General features: G+C 36.5%; 1 protein-coding gene across 1 annotated transcript in view; it reads left to right on the top strand.

The window, feature by feature from the left end:
* The first annotated feature begins 3,126 nt into the window (after positions 1–3,126).
* GPR63 (G protein-coupled receptor 63) overlaps positions 3,127–19,351 on the top strand; it is a 41,134-nt gene continuing 24,909 nt past the window's right edge. The window contains exon 1 of the mRNA XM_081296383.1: positions 3,127–3,282. The gene's annotated coding sequence lies outside the window, so the exon portion shown is untranslated. The remainder of the gene's footprint in view (positions 3,283–19,351) is intronic.

The raw sequence follows: 19,351 nt of genomic DNA, 5'->3' as shown, positions 1-19,351 counted from the left end.
AAATCTCTTATATATTTATGAAACAGGGTTCTCATACCTATTTTTAATGTGAGATTTCATCACTCATTTTTATACTAAATTATATGGTGTATTGTGATGCTCTGTAGTTGTTTTATGTCTTTGATGGTTATGTCTCCTTGACTAAATTTAATCTCTTTGAGGATAATGACCATATTCTATGTTTTTGCTTCTGTATGCTTCAAGGCAGGCACTCTACAGATGCGAAAGACAGCTCAACACAAGCCAACTTTTGAACTTTCATTCCTTTATTACTGAAGATTCCCTTTAGATTATTCTAAAGCCTCTTGCAGGTTTATGGCTGTTTTATATGATATGTAAGAAATTCTATAAAACTTACAAATTAAGGAAGAAAATATAAAACTCTTTTGATTAGCATCTACAAGAAAGTTTCTTGGGTGGGAAGAAAAAAGTAGAAATTGGCATTTTTTTGGTAGGCCAAAATATAAATTCTTTTATCCTATCTCTGAAAAGAAGTTATTGAATTGTTTAAATGAAATTGGACCATGTGGCACTTAGATACTGACATGAGATTATTTATGGGTCATATGTTTTCTCAAGTAGAATGAATATAAGGAATTGTTTGTAACAAATTCCTTGTAACAAGGAATTTTTATGTACTCATCTAGTTGAATTGCTTACAATGACATAAGGCCTAACAATGGATTTGGCCTTAGGTTTGGGATGTATGTTGGTGGAGTAATCCTAATTTTTAAAAAATATTTTTTAGTTATTGATGGGCCTTTATTTTATTTATTTGTATGTGGTGCTGAGAATTGAACCCAGTGCCTCACACATGCTAAGCAAGCACCACCACTGAGCCACAACCCCAGCCCCAGTTATCATAATTTAAAGGGAAACATTACTAAATACAAGTATATCTTGCATATTGTTTATTTGCAAGTAATGTTTTCAATATCACTGAGGACCTCCTAGTGGCTCCTGAGGTCAAAGGATATGGTTGGCTGGTTAAATTACTTGCAACTCCATGACTATTGGTATGCTTGTCATTTCAATCTTTAGACTACTGATAAAATGGACAGATAGGTAGTCAGTTGGATATTGGGGAACGGGGGGCATCTATGGTTTTTATCTACAATATTCATTCCCCTTCTTTGCTAATGACACTTTAATTTTCCTTTGGGAAAACCTCTTACTTTCTACTCAGTTTATCTAGTTTGGTTGTATATGGATAATGGGACACTAAAGCTATTTCACTTGATGTTCATCTAACATAGGCAAATGACTTCAGTCAGTTAGTGTGCATTCCACTTCATGGTTATAATGGTTAGTTTCCAGGAGAGAGATTCTTGGTCTGCTCTCTTGCTGATTGGATCAGTTGTCAAGGTGGTTGGAGGTAAGCCTGGGGCTGCAGATCTTAACCTTGCTTAGAGAAAATAGAACAAGTATAATCAAAGCTAAGATAGGGAGAGAAACTGAACCCTGATAGTCTTTGGGCATCTGGAGGAAAAATAGAAAAGATGCTGTACTTTTAGGATTTATGAAAATATGAGCCAGTGAATTTCAGCCACTTCTGTTGTAGGTTTTAAGTCAGTTTGAGGTGGGTGTCTGTCACATTCAATTATCCATACTATACAGGCATTTATTATAAAATCAGGATATCTTCAATCTTGCTTACTGTTAATCTCCTTTCCTGTCTTCTGCTTTTATAGAGCCCAGAGTTTACTTCTTCTCTATCTGGTAACAGAAGTTTCTTTCAATTTTGCATATTTTCTTCCTGCCCTCTTCCCTCTACCAGTTCAGCATAAGCACTTCTTCACAGCTATAGGTGGCAGAAGGGGAAGAACTAAGATGTTGGGGTCTAGTTTCAGGCCTGTAAGTGTTTTTGTGTGAATTAGAAAATACCATTTCTTCTCAGTCCTGTGCTAGAAGCAGTGCTTTGGAGCCTAGCCTGTACCTTAACCCCAAATAACCAGTCCACTACTCAGAAGACATAGTGAAGAATGCAAATGCATAGTATTGTACCACACTATGCTGAGGGCCCACAGTACTAAGAAGCAATGAGGTAGCAAAGCAAGCCAGTGGACAGTGGCAGACCCTCTGCTACTCACACCCTGGAGCTACTGTTGGGTGGTGATAGCTGCTGATATTGTGAGTCCCCTGGATATCCCCACTCTGCTGTGGTCTCAATAGTTACCACAAACGAAGGTACCTGGAAAACCAATATCATGTGTAACTTAATAACTGCATTTCACATGCAGCATCATTTACATCTTAAGGCAGGATCTTTCTGGGGTGACCTCCTGGAGTTCAATTTGGCGATCTTTGCAGCCAGTCTTCCTTCATGAAAGTCAACGGTTCTAGAAATCCAGTTGAAGTTCGCTTAGGAAGTGGTCATTTAGTATGGGGTAAAGGAGGGCACTTGGCAAGTCTTTCAGGCAGGGCACACATCAGCAACACCTTAAAAGATCTGTGTAGGGCCCCCAGCTAGTCTTCATTTTCCTGCACTCCTTCTTAGGTGAAAGTGTTTGCAGAGAAGAAAGAATAACCAGGGAGGAAAGGTAAGCAGCCTTGGGAAATAAAATTCCACTGGGCAGTCGCAGGCTGGGTTCGCCTACTTTTGGGAAGCGGGGGAAGGGTGGTGCCGCGGTGGGGGCGGGAGTCAAAAACCCTAATAGGAGTGTGCACAGTTAGGAACAAGGAGAGGTTCCATGAACTGTAGTGGGTTGCAGGCCAGCCGTTGGGGTGGCTCAGCGCGGGGGTCCAAGCACTTGCCATAGCCTTGGTGCCTTTTGCCCAGGAGGGGCGACCAGATGTGGGACACCAGTGAGGCTGGAGGAGAAAGAGCCAGAAAAGGGCCAGCGACCAGCCCGGGCACAGCCGGGGCGGTGGCTTCCCAGTATCTCTCCATCTCTACTAGCATCCTCCCTCTTTACTAGACTCCTTCTCGGTTCTCCTTTCCTCCCTCCCGCCCACACACCCCCACCACCTCCGGGCCAAAAAACGGGGCCGGCGCCTTTAAGAGGGAGCTTTGGTTACCCTGGGGGCGGGAACCCCACGGCAGATCGCGAGGCGGAGGCTCCTGTCGGCTTTGCTCCTCACTTTCTGCTCCAGCTCCCGCCGCCACCGCCGCCTTTACAGCCACCTCCGCCTCCTCATCGTTGTCCTCCTCCTCTGCCTGGAAGCCCTGTTCTCAGCAGCGGAGGAGAGAAGTGCTATGTCAGGAAAGTTCCTGGAGGAACTGGATGAGGCCATGCTCCCCGGGCTCTTCCTGAGGCGCCCGCGCGCTGCCCTTTGTATGAGGTGAGCCTGGGGTCCTCGGCCCCCGGGACAGGTAGCCGCCCGGGGCGGGGCGGGGCGTGCTGTGACCCTCCGGGTGGGGACGGTGTGCGGTGTGGCGGAGGGCGCGGGGGAATTGAGGCTGCTGAGACTGAAGTTGTGCCAGAGCAGCTTGGGTTTGCGGTAAGATTTTTGCAGCTGGACTGGAGTCATTGCAGCAGCCAGCGCCACACACAGGGAGCTGGCGGGGACTCTGTTCCTGCGGGTGCCGGCTCGCCTCCCGAAGCCTCCGAGCCGGGTCCCCTACCGGCCGGAGCAGTTAGGCCTTCTAGGAAGCGGGTGGCTGCAGACCGGCACCCGGTGCCGGCTGCTCCCTGCCCGGCCGCCGGCTCCAGAAGCGAAGTGCTGCGAGCCAAAGGAAGGGGATCGACTCCTCTTGAACTTTTTACTCTGTGATCTCGCCGCTCTTGGCCGAAATTCACCTTGTTTGCCCAGGTGGAAGGCTCCCTGCGAGCTCCAACAGTTCCAAGAGGTTCCCTCTTAGCATGCGGTTAAGCTTGTGGAGGAGCTATGTGTCTTTAGCCTTGGTAGGTTTTCAGCCTCGCCCTGATTTTGCTTCTGTCTCCCCTCTTAAAAAAAAAAAAAAATTCTTTTTCTTTTCCTTTTTTCTTAAAGAAAACATATTTTGGAATTTCAGAGTACTTACAAAGCCTTCAAAAACATCTTTAAAAAGAATTTTCCCCCCAGAGCTGGCCCAAATTTTCAAAGTGATCCTTTAGTCTTTGATGAAATATTTATATTCAGCCTCAACACTTATGAAATACAGCATACCTGTACTATGATGAAGTTTTTTTTTTTTTTTTCAGTGAGAGGATGAGGTTTAGCTATATCTTTAAGAACAGGATTTTCTTTGTTGAGGAATTCATTTTTCATTCTTAGATTAAGAAGGATCCAACTAATTTTAGGAGTAACATTTCTAAGAACTGCAAATAAAACCTGATGTTTCTTGCATAATTTGATGTTGTTTCAGACAGTTTTATCCATGGATGAGGTATTTAATATGAAACCTAATACATAGGTACATTTATTACACAAGGGGGTAAGTTTTCTTTTTCTGTGTTTCTCATGGGTGAAGAAAACCCCATATACTCACACCCTATGCCTCTGGCCACTTCAGTCTATTCTTGTTTGTCTTTCCACTCAACAGTGTGTACATCTGATGTCAGCTGCAAATCAGAGGTGCTGATGAAAAGTACCTTTATTTTGTGAAGTACTGCAAAGGTAAAATTTTGTGGCACATTGATTACATCATCCAGATTACTTTGAATAATACAAATGAAATGGGAGAAGTTATTTGAAGAAAAGAGTGTCATGAAGTCACTAAAATTTTCAAGTATATGCTTTACATGTAATTTTGTTTGTGAAAGACACGTACTACCCAAGTAGAGGATATTGTAGGGAAATATCTTTCTTTTGCAATGGGGAAATTTTGAAAGAAAACATCTTAAAATAACCATTAATATCGTAAAATTTTATATGGGACATAGATTTTTGATTCTGAGTATAATTTTGTCACTTTGCTGTAGAATATACCAGAACTGAAACTTAAAAACAAACAAAATCCCTCAGTTTCTCAAACATTTTTCCAAAATTTGCAGCCAACTAAACATTTTTGGAGAAAAATTTGTTTAGAAAAGTCACAGACTTAAAAATCCTAACTCAGTTACTGTTGTACCATTAGGACTTCAGGATAGAAGGTAAGAATTTGGGGTTCAAAGATGGATGTGATTTAATTCCTAGAATTCCTTGATTAATGTGAGTTCCTTGAGATTTCTTATAGGTTTATTTTATTTGGGATGATTGTTTCATGAATGGTTCTTTTTGAAACTACGTATGTGTAAACACATGCAGACACACACACACACACACATACACACACGCATGGACTGATATAGGTCTTATAACTGTACCACACTTACATCTATATTTGTCTGTCTAGCCTAGTGAAAACCATTCAGGGATATGATGATACATATGTACTAAGAACAGCAGGTCTAGTGGCTGGGGTTGTGGCTCAGTGGTAGAGTGCTTGCCTTGCATATGTGAAGCACTGGGTTCAATCCTCAGCACCATATTAAAAAATAATAATAAATTAACAAAGTTACAAAAAATAAACAACTAGCAGGTCTAAAGATTAGAAGCTAAAAATAGTTTTTATTAAGGCTTGTCAACTTTTTAGCATTTTAGTCAATTTATGTTAAAAATGCTGTTTTCTAACTTTTCTGGAATTCTTAGAAAGCTTGGACCAGGAACCATATAATAATAATCTTAAGCATATATTTATCTGTTAAAATGGACTGAATTATTCCACCATAGATGACTGAACTAGGCATTTCTTAAACTTCAATAATTTATTTGTAGTAGAGGAATCTGTAGGAAAAAAATTGCTTCACAGTATAGAGTTTTATTCTTTTAGCACTTCAGAAATGACCTTGAAGGCACTCATTCTCTAAGTCTGGAACTTACAGAGTAGACCTCAAAAGTATAAGAAGCAAATCTTGGGGAAGTTCTGATACTTTTTATGTTAAACATGACTTAAGTAGCATTTGATTTCAGAGAGTGACCCATTAATGCATTAATGCTTGCATTAAATTAATGCTATAATACAATGCTGCAGTCACTGTAAAGAAAACTATCTCATCTTTGGAATATTTCTTAAACACATTTCTTGGTTGAAGCTACTACATTTCAGCAAATGTATGAAAATTAGAAATTAGATGAATAATGCATCTAATTTTGGTTTTTGTCTTAATTTTTTAGGTTTTGCCCCTAAAGTGTTTATATTTGCTATAAATATCCACTGTAGCAGATGGCATACCCTTCCCCCATTTTCTTTGCAATTATGACATTCATATTTGTGATGAGGTTTTAGAATTCATATGAAACACAATAAGAAGTTTAAAAGAGTTGACATTACTATGTCTTTAGCTTTCAAAAAAAACTAATATTTGAGATGTTTGATTATGAGCCTAAGAACACAGACTTTCAAGGCCGATGGGATCTTGGTCAATTATAGTTTGTTTCATGGGAATTTTCTGTTTAAGGTCAGATGTGCCCTTAATTTGAACTGTGTGATCCACAAAATAGTGCTTTTGCAACCACAAAATGTGGAGAGAATTCCACATAATTTGCAGTGTGGGAAGCCCAACATGCTTTAGTGTTTAGTTGGCTAAAGGCAGTGTGCCATGCTTGTAAAAAATGGTTTCTGAGGCTGACAGCAAGCTGTTTCAGTCTTTGAGTTTGACACATAGGACAAAATGGCTTTTTACCTCTATGCCAGTAAATATGGGCAGGATTGGTCAAATTAATTTCTGCCCATTTTTGTTTTTTTGACAGACAATTTAGAAAGCTCAAGAATGAAACTAGTTTAATATACTGGGATAAACATTCATTTTCATTATAAACATAATGAATTAATTTGGATTTTAACATTGCTGTGGGGTCTTGGGCGAATGAGCATATATTTGCACTTAAGAGGGTAAGTGAGTGGTCACCTATTGAAATTAACAGTAATACTATTGTTATTAGTACTTCCTTTGAGTGATAATGCTAAAGAAATTACATTCTCTCAGGCCCAATTTAGATTAACAACATTCCCAGCCAGATACTATTTCAGACACTTGGCGTATATATTAATTGATTCTTAGATAATTTTCAGTTGAAACCCTTGTTTGTCATTATAGTTGTTTGCTTTATATACTTTTTTAGGAGTTTTGACCAAAGGTGTTTGGTTAACTTCTTTGTCTCAATTGACTTAACTCAGTCTGTACAATTAAAACATTTGAAAACTATTTTGGACAATGTTTTTTAATGTGGAAACTTCTAAGCATCAACTTGGGAAAGGACAGTGCAGAAGGGACATAATTCTATATTATAATTGTTTCCTTCCAAGGAGAGGTGTCCTCACCTCCTCCCAGTTTTTAAAAAACAAAAATAAATATATAGGTAGTTTTTGAGAAAGATCATTCATAGGTTTTTAAAGATGTCTGATGTCTGGATAAGAATAAAGGTTTTCAACTGAAAGTTACCTAAGAACTGGTTAATTTCTGTGCCAGGTATTGGGTTCTGAATCTCTGGCTGAGGGTGCCTGCTGTAAGTTTTTTCCTCTTATTAGATCCTGGGAGGATATAGACAAAAGGAAGTTTTGGGAGGAGGAACTATTCTAGGCCTAGCACCTATTGCCTTACAGAAGGAAGAATGTTTGCCTAAATATGTATTTGTAATATAATACAGTCTTTTCATCATTTTAACTTATTTTTTCCATTTCCTCCGGGTTGTATGTAAAGCAGTCTATCTGCTTCATTTTGATGAAACCTGCATAAACCATGATGCTATCTAAAATTTTTACACTATCCAGAACTAACCGAGGTCTGTTCTTCAGTTCTCTCAGCTCATTCCCACTCAGTATTTCTTCAAATGCTCTGCCTTCTCTTGCATTATCCAGTTGTTTAATAATGTACGTGTGGGTTTTGGGTTTAAGGCTCTCATATAAAGGTGTAGTAATGATGTTGGTAACTTCTCATTTTGATTTCTGTATTTTGCGTATAGTTGCCATTGTGAGATTTCAAATCTTTGTTCTCAACTCTAACACTTTTTTATTTTTGTGAAAATGACAAATGTTATTATAGAAAATTTTAAAAATCCAGACAAGAAAAGAAAAAGATTATGTCTACAGATAACTATTGTTATCATTTTGTTTTTTTATAGACACACACACACACACACACATATATATATATATATACACACATATGTATATATACACATATATATTTATATTCATATATAGAAAAATAAGTACTAAAAATGGCACTTTTATATATTGTTTTGTAATTTTAACATAAAGATGAACCACTGCCATTTGCGTCCAGCACAGATGGCTAACTCAAGGTCACTCGGGAAATTCCGAAGGTGTTAGAAATAAAACAGACACACAATTTACTTTTAAACCAAGATCCAGGAGGGTTCCTCTGCCCTCAGCCTCAAGCTCTCCAAACGGGAGAGTGATGAACTACAGGAGGGGCTGGCGAGAGAGCAAGCACGCTTTGGAGTGAGCTTTTATGAGGGGAATCTAAATTCTTAGGAAATCCCCTCCAATGAAGGTCAAGGGGGACAGGGTTACAAGGACAGGTGAGGTGATTGGATCCCTGGGGATGTGGAGAGACAAGCTCCTGCACAAGACACAGTCGCTGGAACCTTAGAAGACAGCAGAGTGACCACCCCACGGATGCCATACCACTCAGCAGGGGAGTTGGACCAGTCACGAGCTAGATTGGTCTCCCACAAACCACTTTTCATGTCATGGAATAATGTATAATATTTTGAATAATGAATAATATTGTTCTATGGATATATCATAATTTGTTGGGGATATGCTGTAATATTCCAGGATTTTTCCCCCTGTATACAACAGTGATTATCTTGTAGCTCATTTTTATACCTGTCTATGATTATTCCACTTGAGTAAAGTCCTAGAGGTAGAATATTTTGGGAGAGATAAAGGATATTGATGTTTTACATTGACCTTATTCCTGATATAAAATCTATAGACCTACTTATGGTCTTCCTTGGTTATCTTTTGCAGTTTATTATTCTTATTCATATTATTTGCTTAGTGTAATATATTTGAGCCTTTCGTTTAAGTCAGATAGGATTTGAACCCAGACCTGACTGATCAGTGCATTATCCAAATGAAAAAATCCTAGATGTTTATGAAGATTTAGCCTCAACCCAAAATCATTCATTAGTTCTCAGTTGTTACTATTAATGGCTATTTCCAACAAAACAGACATAACAGTTGATAGTATGCGATGAGAATGTTTTCCCTTTTTCAATTTAAGTCTCTTTTTACTGTATTCCTATGTGATCTTCTCACCACATTTATTGATGCACACTTAATTGCTGTAGTATAATAGATGATTTTTGTTTCCTGTGGAGTTGTCTCTAAAATTTAAAGATTTTTTTTCCCTGCCCTGTATGTGTATACTTCTGGACTCTTAGCATTTAGAATACATTTGGAAGGCTTAAACACATTATTAACTTTGAGCTCTCTCTCTGTGAGTGTGTGTGTGTGTGTGTGCGCGTGCGCAAGCGCGCACGCATGTGCCTGTCTATGCCTGTGTCTATTTTATCCATATGTTTGTATCTTTCTTCATTTCTGTTAAAAATGAAAAACTTCATCTTAGCCATAAATTACCTTTTTGAAACCACATAGCTATCATTCTGTCTATCATGAAAATTTGGTATTTCCAGGAACAGAACTAGAGCTCTAAAATGGACAGAAATTAGCAAGAGGACATATGTTAAAACATAAGGACTGATGGTGAAATATAGAGAGAAATTTTTTTCTTCACTTTTAGAACTGAAGTTATCTTTAGCCACAAGACATGACCCTAAGGAATGCATTCATGTTTGTATATTCCATTTTTTATGATCTGACTGTGGAAGGTAAGGTAAAATAAACATAGTCCACCTCCAGACTTATTTTCTGGGCCATTTATTCTTTTTTCAGACATTGTGTTCTCCACTCTGGAATAGTCACTTTTTCTCCTTTCTCCAACTCAAGCTTAGGTTCTCTGCTCTTTTACTTCCTGTTGCTTTCTTTTGTTTTAGTCCTTCAAAATGAGTTTTTTGTTTAGTTGAGTGTCATCTTATACCATCTTTATATATTGGTATAAAAGGTACAGGTATGGATTCATACCAACAGGTATGGATAGATTTAACAGTAAATTTTCTCTTTTTTATGAGATCTTGTGGAAGTTCATTGTTTATAGGAAAGTTCAGGATATACTATTGAAACTGATTTCACGGCATAAAATAATTTTCTTTTAATAATATTTATGGTGAAGTATGTTTTACATATAAAAGGATGTAAAACATTTTTATAAGTTAAAAAATTAAATATCCATGAACCTATACTAAAGTTAATATAACAGGCCTAGAATCACTCTATTTATTCCTCGCCCAAAGGCAACTTTATTTATTCCAAAAGCTGTGTATTCTTTATTTTTGATTATTTTTGGACTTTACATAAATGGAGTTATCTTCTCTATCTCTCTCTCCACACATACACGTGCTCTCACACACTCTTATTCTTGTTTCATTTGTTCACTGTTATGTTTTTGAACAACATTGATCAATGTTGTTTGTAGCTGTAGTTTGTTTTCATCACTCAGTGTTTTATTGTATGAATTCTAAAATTCATCCATTCTTTTGTTAAGGGTTATTTATGATTGTAACTCTTCTTTTACAAGTATAGCATCAAGTTTTCTATTATATTTTTTTTAGTCTGTTTTAATCATTGCCACACCTGTGATATGTTCCACTTTTTTCTTCATGATGATACTAATTTGTGTTCTCTTTTCCCTTCATCAGTCTTGAAATATATTTTTTTAATATTTTTAGGGAAGCGACTTTTAGCTTTGCTGATCATTTCTATTAAGTGCTTGTTTCTAACTCATTCATTTTTATACTTTTATTTTCTTTCTCCATGTTTTTATTTTGCCTGTATTAGGATTTCTCAGGTTGGGTGCTTACTTGCTTCATTCAAGGACTTTGAATTTCCCTCAAATCACCACTTTAGTTGCATATTAGAGTTTTTGTTATTGTTATTTCTGAGTTTTGTTATTATATGTTTCTGAGGATTTTCTGTGATTTGTTTGACCCATGAATTGAGGATGGTGTTTCCTAATTTACTGTTGTTGTTCTTTCTAATTACTAATTTTGTGATATGGTCAGAGCTTGTTGTCTGTATCGAACCATTTCTGTGATGTTTGTTGAGTTTAGCTTTATGTGCCACAACAAGTAGTCTCCTTTAATAATGTTACATGTGTAGCTTGAAAGAAACATGTATTCTCTAGTTTCTGGGTGTACTGTTCCACATGTATCTGTAATGTGAATATTTTAATTGTGTTTTTAAAATCTTTTTACTTATTGATGTTTTTGTCTGCTTGATTATTCTATTAAGAGAGATTTTAATGGATTGTTAAGACGTGGATATGTAGTATACCTCATAAGCTTATCTATGAGACAGTTTTGTCCCTCATGAGCAGAGCTTTCTGTTTCCTGATTGCCATGTCCTGAGCTGCTTTCCTATGCCATGTGCTTGTGCCATGATGTTCTGCTTTACTTTAGGCCCAGAGATAGGGGGTTGACCATCTGTGGGCAGGGCCCTCTGAAACCATGAGCTCCAAATAAAATTACCCTCTTCTTTGTTGTTCTTGTCAGGTATTTTGGTGATAGTGGTACAAAAGCTGACTAAAACATGGATTTATCATTTTCATCTTGATAATTAATGTTTTGCTTTCTGAGGCTTGTAGTTAGATGTAAGTTTAGATTTTTAAATATCTGCATAAATTATAAATTGAACTTTCTATATCTCTAGTAGTGTTTTTTGATTTAAAGTCTTTTTTTTTGGGGGGGGGTTACTGGGGATTGATCTCAGGGGCACTATTTTATATTTTATTTAGAGACAGGGTCTCATTGAGTTGCTTAGTGCCTCTCTTTTGCTGAGGCTGGCTTTGAACTCTTGATCCTTGCCGCTGGGATTATAGGTGTGGGCCACCACACCTGGCTAATTAAAGTCTTTTGACAGTTATAAAACAATACAGATCACGAATGCTTGATATATCTTTCTTTTCTCTTTGGCTTTCAAGTTGGATCTATATTGTTATGTTTTTAGATGTGTCTCCTATAAATAGCACATAGCTGGTTCTTTGTTTTTAGCTGAATAATTTAATCTATTTTAAATGAAGACTGATATATTTGGGTTTATTTATTATCATATTACATGTATTTTCTGTTGTGCTTATTCTGCATCTTTTCTTCTGTCCTTTCTTATCTTCTTTGAGTTACATTGTCCTTCTCCTTTTTACTGCTAGTCTTATTTACTTGAGAGCTTAAAGGACTGGCTGTAAGCTCTATATCTCTTCTGTTAGTGGTTGTTCAGGCAGTTTTACTATGAATACTAATCATTATGTAGTCTACAGTTAATCATAACTTTTGCTTTCTATTATGGGATTGAAAAGTGTCCTCCAAAAGTGTATATTGAAGCCCTAATCTCCAATGTAATTGTATTTGGAGATGGGGATTTAAGGAGGTAGTTAAGGTTAAATGGGTAGAGGCCTGATCTGATATCTCTGTTGAGGCACAAAGATCTCTCTGTCCCTCTCTGTGTGTACAGAGGAAAGGCCATGTGAAGATACGCATGTCAGAGGACACAAGCCAGCAAGAAAGGCCTTACCAGAAACTAATCCTGATGGTTCCTTGGATGTTCAGTCTCGGGAACTGTGAGAAAATAAACTAATGTTGTTTAAACATTGAGACTGTGGTATTTATTTATTTTTGTGTCAGCTCCTCCTCCACTTAAAAAATACAAATTCCTAAGAAGCAGTTTACTCTACAAAACCCAATTTTAACTTACTCGTGTTTTTACTGGTAAATATTTTATAGTGCTATCTTCTTTCTTCCTTCATAAGTTAGACATTGCTTTTATTATCATACACAGTGCCTATTATATTTAAGCTTCTATTGATACCTCTTTTCACCATTCCTTCCTGTATATCAGGCTTCTTTTTGGGATATTTGTCTTCTACCTGACATGCATCCTTTGCTTTTCCTTTGGAAAGAAAGGGAGAGAAGGAAGGGTTGGGGGAGGGCAGAGATTGCAGAAAGAAGGATATATTTTTGTTTATCACAATACTTTTAATTTGCCTACTTTCTCAAAGAAAGTTACCCTGGATATTAAATTCTATTTGACAGCTAATTACTTGCAGCATATTAAAAAAAATCATTCCGTTGTCTTCTGAATATTATTATTACTACTAAGAATTAAGTGGTCAAGCCCATTTTGTTTCCCTTGTCAGGGAATCCACTTCTTTTTCAAACTCTGATTCCTTCTAAGACTCTCTAAAGATACTCTCTCGCTCCTTAAGGATTCTCTCTTTCTTTTTCTGTTCTGAATTTTCAATTGGATGTCTCTGGGTATGAATTAAAAAAAATAGTCCTATTAGATTTTACATAGGCTGCATTTGAGGATTAGCATTTTTAGGAATTCTGGAAACTTCTATGTACCATCCTTTTGAATACTTCTTATTTTATGATCTTCTGGAACTCCAACTGTATGTTTGTAAGATCATCTTTATTTATCACCTTTGTCTCATCTCTATTATCTCTTATCTTTCATTACTTTCTCTTGATTGCATTCAGAAAAATTTCTTTTGTTTTAAGTTGCAGTTTATTAATTCACTTTAGCTATGTGCAATATGACACTTTGTTGATTTAGTTTTTAATGTCAGTTATTATGTTTTTCATTTCTAGTACATTATTTGGTAATTTATCAAATTTGTTTGTTTCCTTTTCATAATTTCAACGATTAATTATTTCATTTTATTTTCTTTTTCTTTTTTTTTAAATATTTATTTCTTTTTAGTTATTGGCGGACACAACATCTTTGTTTGTACATGGTGCTGAGGATCGAACCCGGGCCGCACGCATGCCAGGCGAGCGCACTACCGCTTGAGCCACATCCTCAGCCCCACATTTTATTTTCTTTGAAATCATTTTGTGGGTTTATTTCTTTTTCCCTTGCTCTTAGTCACTCATATTGCTTTGATTGTTTTGATGTTCTGTGAATTTTTTTTTTAACTGTAAATTGCTTGCTTTCCTTTGAACTTTGTTGTAATTTTTAAAGTCTGGATTGAGGGTGAGTTCCTCCAGCAGGGACATATATTTATTCCTGCTATCAGTTTTGGTGCGATATTTGTGTGGATTGTGTTTGAGATTTTTTTTTCTTTTTTTGGGTTTCAGGGTTAGCTTATGGTAACTTATGGTAACAGTTCCTCTGAGAGAATTATTATTTTCCTCATCTCCCTTGTACCAGGATCTAGACTGCAGTTTTCATTTCTGTCCTTGTGAGGCTAGGGGCGTTCATTTCTTGTTCAGATTTTACATAGGAAATATGGTTCTTTGATGCCCCTGGTTGTTGAAGTCTTCTGAAATATAATTTTATAATCCCAACTCAAATGATTTATGTTTGACTATGCTAAAGAAACTGTTCTGTTTCTGAGATAATAAACATGTATAAAATTGGTTATCTTTGTTATTCAGGTTAATAAGCAAACCTTATCTAACTACTGTAGGGTGTTTGGTTTTGTGAAGAAACAGCATACATTAATATAGTAAGATAGGATGGCAAAAAGTTTCCTTTTTTAAAATTCCAGTTTTATAATTTATCATTTTCCTGTGTTGATAAATCTGAAATTTCTGTATAGGTAAGATATTGATATTAGCACTTCCTCTTAACTAAGACTAAAACTTCATTTTGTCTATAGCCATTTCGCATTTATATTTTGTTCTTTGGGAAGTTAATGCTTCTAAATAACACCTTTTAAACTATTTGGTTTCATTTTCCAACTTGAAAGGCACAGCCAGTCATGTAGCTTTGTATTGCTTCAGGCTCAAACTTTTCCTTTAAACTTCTGGGAATGTTAAAAAGCCACCCATGGTCTGCAGTGCCCCTGTTTATACTCTCAAAATTTAAAGATGCCAATTGCAGGGCTATTCTGAGTGGTTCACTTTTGAAAAGGAGTAATTCTGTACTTATTTCAAATGGCTACATTTTGGTAGACATTTTTAAAAATATTCAGTTTTTTCCTTCCATTTTTCTCATAGCATTGCTGTGGTTTAATGTGTCCCCTAAAGTTCATGGGTTGGAAACTTAAGCTCCAGTGCAGTGTTATTCAGAGGTAGAGTCTTTGAGAGGTGATTAGGTCTTGAGGGCTTTGCTTTTGTGAATAAATTAATATTATTATGGTTAAATTGGTGTTATTTTTGACAGTGTTTGTTATAAAAGCAAGTTTCATCCTCTCTTGCTGGCTCCTGTACTTTCCATCTCCCTCCCTGTCTCTTCTATATGTTCTCTCTTGCCTTTCTGCCTTGCGCCATGGGATGACATAGCATGGCCCTGACCAGACGTAGCCCTTCAGTTTTGGACTTCCAGACTCCAGAACCATAAACCAAGTAAATTTCTCTCCATAAATTAGCCAGTCTTTGGTTTTCTATTATAGTAGCTCCAAATGGACTAACATAAACTTACTCAGTTTTTTTTTCCTTTTAATCCAATGTAATATGGTATAGAGTGGGTACAGACTTGGTTGTGATGAGCAGTTAAATAGAAAGAGTTTAAGAACCTCAGCATTTATATCTATCAGAACTCAGTTACTGCAAATTAGTAATAAAACAGGAACAGTGCTAAAATGAATCTCAATAGTAATGATAAGAAGACACTGAAGTAATTAGCTTGATTACTTTTAGATAGTTATTCCATTCATCAATGATGATTATCCATCACTGGATAATGAGAAAATTAAGCTTTTACTATTTTGTATGCTCTTTTTAAGAAATAATTTTCCTCTGGCATTCTAAGTTTTAAAGTCGTGTTTTTGTTCTAATTTTTCTCATCTTACATAAAGAAACACCAGAATAGAAATGATCTCTAAAACTCACAAACTTAAACTTAAATGTGGAAAGGTCTTTACTCATATCTAGAAAAAGGTCCTTGTGGTTACATCATTAGTGGTTAGATGGGGGATACTAGTTTCAAAAGCCATTCTACATACAGCATCGATTAAGGTTGTGGCTGTTGTAGGAAAAGGACTTTTCTTTTTTATCTAATATGAACTTGAGACTTGATTCTTTCACTGATCTCTCCCACAATCTATGTTAAATTCTGTTTTTTTCCTTGCTCAATTCTAGCATAATAAGTATTCTGTATATGAGAAGAAATTTCACATTTGTTTTATTAGCTATTAGGTGAACTCTACATTTGGGCTATGTTCTTGCAGTGATTATTGCCTTTGTTAAATGTTCATTTAGTGCAGACACACACACACACACATATACCCACGTGTATATTGAGGGTACACACACACATAAACACACTAACACACACAGTCACTCTTTCATAGGCAATTTCTGTTGTGTGTTGGCCCGTGAATTCCCTGTGGGTTTTTGGCTTTACCTGTCACATGACAGTTGCATCAGCACTTTGTGAACTGGCAGAGCTTCTGTGATGGTTTCATCTGAGTGGAGGAAAGAGGACTAGTGGCAGGTATCACACGAATGGCAATGTCACTTATGCACTATCAGTGGGGAACCTAGTGACATACAAAAGGGTCCCCTGGACTTTTTCCCCCTTGTGATATTATGAAGCTTTTTGAGAAATTGTTCTTTGGAGTTTAAAATACAGCTATTTTATCACCTTGATCTTTTTTTAAGGTTCAATATGAATATTGCAGATTTTCTTTAAAAAATTTCTTTGGCAAGGTATTTTGGGAGAGAGGTGAGCAGGGTTTATATTGGGAAGTTATATACAGTACTTTGCATTTACAATGACAGATATGTAGCCCTTTTTACTTGGAGTGACCCTTCCCAATTATTTGATGCATAGTAACTTTGAATATTAAAATTGAGGAATAATAGAAATGGGATGGTTTTAGAAGGCAAAGTCATTTTTAGAGTTGAACTCTGCTTTATAACAGGATTTAGTAGAGAGAGTTCTTCAGCTGGTGAGATTCCAAGAAACATTAAATATTCACCAATTCAGTTTTAGGAGACATTTGTTTAAGGACCACATGCATTTTGTAAAATTTTATTTAGTACAATGCAAGAATTCTGCTTTTCATCCTTATTTCTTTCTCTTACTTCTTGTGACCACTCTATCCCACCCATTCCCCACCAAAAAATAAACCAGAATAAAAAAAAAAAAAAACTGTAACTTGGAAACCAAAACACTCTAATCTTTGGATTCATCTTGCTAAAATATTTCAAAATCTGAAAAATTCCAAAATCCAAAGCCCTTCTTGTCCCAACCATTTTAGATAACATATAGCCTATAATTTTGTTGTTGTTGTTGTTGAAGGGAGGAAATAACTGTAAATAAGTATAGAAGTCAAGTGGAAAAGTATATGTCAAAGGTTTATATTGTATATATTGACAGCATAATAAAAGACTGAGAGTGAGGGCAACGTAGTTAAGAGACAAAGGTTCTCACCGAGTTGCTTAAGTCCTCATCATTGCTGAGGCTGGCTTTGAACTTGCAATTCTCCTGTCTCAGCCTCCTGAGCTGCTAGGAGTATAGCCATACGCCACCACACCTGGCTGTTTCCTTGATTTTATCTACTAAATGCTTAGAACACTAAAACAAAAGTCTTATTGCATAGATTTTTGAACTTGAACTGTTTTAAATATGACCTTTAGACTTTTCAAAGCCTCCCAAGTTAACCAGAATTATTTTGATCATGCAGTAAGTCAGGGTCAAAACAGATTTGCCATTATTTCTGAGGATGAGTCAGCAATGTTGTTCAGCAATCCTATTTTAAAGTGGTGTACAAAAAGCAGACTGATCTTTAGTTTTGTTCTCTCTCGCATTATTTTCTGAAATAATTTCATTATTTTATGAAAAAGAGTTAGTAATTTTGTATTTTCCCTTGCATTTGTTATTGGAATTTGCTATGATATTGAATTACATTTATATACCACAGGACCAATGGACCAAGGATCTATCCTTTGATTTTTTTTTCAACAAAAGATACATATGTATGTATTTTTATATATTGTATATACAACAGTCGACCCTATATATATATATATATATATATATATATATATATATATACACACACACACACACACACACATATGTATCATATCATATATATGGCCGATTCATGTGTGTATAATATATGACGTTATATACATATATGTAACATATATATATATACACACACATATATATTTATTTATATATATACATATATATATGGCTGACTGTTGTATATATGATACGAAATTGTTTGAAGGGCTATGATGATGTTGAAGGTCCTTTTTTTTTTTTTTTTTTTTTTTTTGGTTTTAACCAGAGATTGAATCCAAGGGTGCTTAAACACTGACCTACATCCTCAGCCCTTTTTATTTTTTTAATTTTGAGGCAGGTTCTCATTAAGTTGCTCAGGCCCTTGCAAAGTTGCTGAGCTGGCTTTGAACATGTGAATCTCCTGCCTCAGCCTCCTGAGCTGCTGGGATTAACAGGCATGCACCACCATGCCCAGCTGTGAAGGTCTTTTGAGTCTCATCCTATGAGATTTCTATTATACCATGACAAAAAAAAAAAAAATGTGCCCAGTTGATGGGAATGAGGTGGGGTGGTGAGATAGGGAGTGTACCAGACATGTCTGTTATACCAAGAGATTATGCTTGAAGTATCTCAGATAGAGATATAGTCTGCATATGTGGGAGGAAAGAGATATACATGTGCATCCCACACTTTTTAGTAGAAAGCATGTCAAAGAAGAATGTCAAACAACTAGCATGCGCCTGATACGAGGTTGATGCCTGAAGTACATTTGTTGAATTGACTTGTCTGGCACTTTCAGGGATAATCACAATCAGCAACAGAAAATGTTGTTATGAAAAACAAGTAAGCCACACTACAGCTCTATCTGGAGGTACAGGAATACATTAGGCACAGTTGTAGGACATTTCTAGAAAGTCTAGTAAGTCATTTTTCTGAAATAAAGGAGGTTAGAGGAAGAGAAGCATAGGTATCAAATTCACAGTGTAGAATCTTGAAGTGAGAAACAGGTTTCAACTCAGTCTGAGGTGAGGCATTGAAAAATAGTCATGTTCAAGAAAGAGTAGAATCCTAAACGTGGATGCAGGTTTGGTCTTCTGGAGGATGTGGTTTTCTTCTCTGGCCTAAGTAAAGTGCTAGCTTGTACTTGTTGAGCACTAAATGTTACTCCTTATAATAGCTTCAAGAGCTTAGGCATACAATGATAATTTCCATTTTTTCCTGGTGAGGAATGAGGTACTGGGATTAAGTAACCTGCTCAGGCACTGTGACTACTGCCAAGGTGGGCATCTGGAGGAAGTACTTGGACATGCTCAATAGATAAAATTGTGGCCCTAATTTTTTATTTCTTCCAAAAATCATTTGTTATGAGATGCAACGGAGAAGACAGTGCTAGTATTTTAA

Source organism: Spermophilus citellus (assembly GCF_964194105.1).
Source record: "Spermophilus citellus genome assembly, chromosome: 5".
NCBI classification, from domain to species: domain Eukaryota; kingdom Metazoa; phylum Chordata; class Mammalia; order Rodentia; family Sciuridae; genus Spermophilus; species Spermophilus citellus.
The sequence above is the reverse complement of the archived record's forward strand: the minus strand, read 5'-3'. Positions and strand labels throughout refer to the sequence as shown.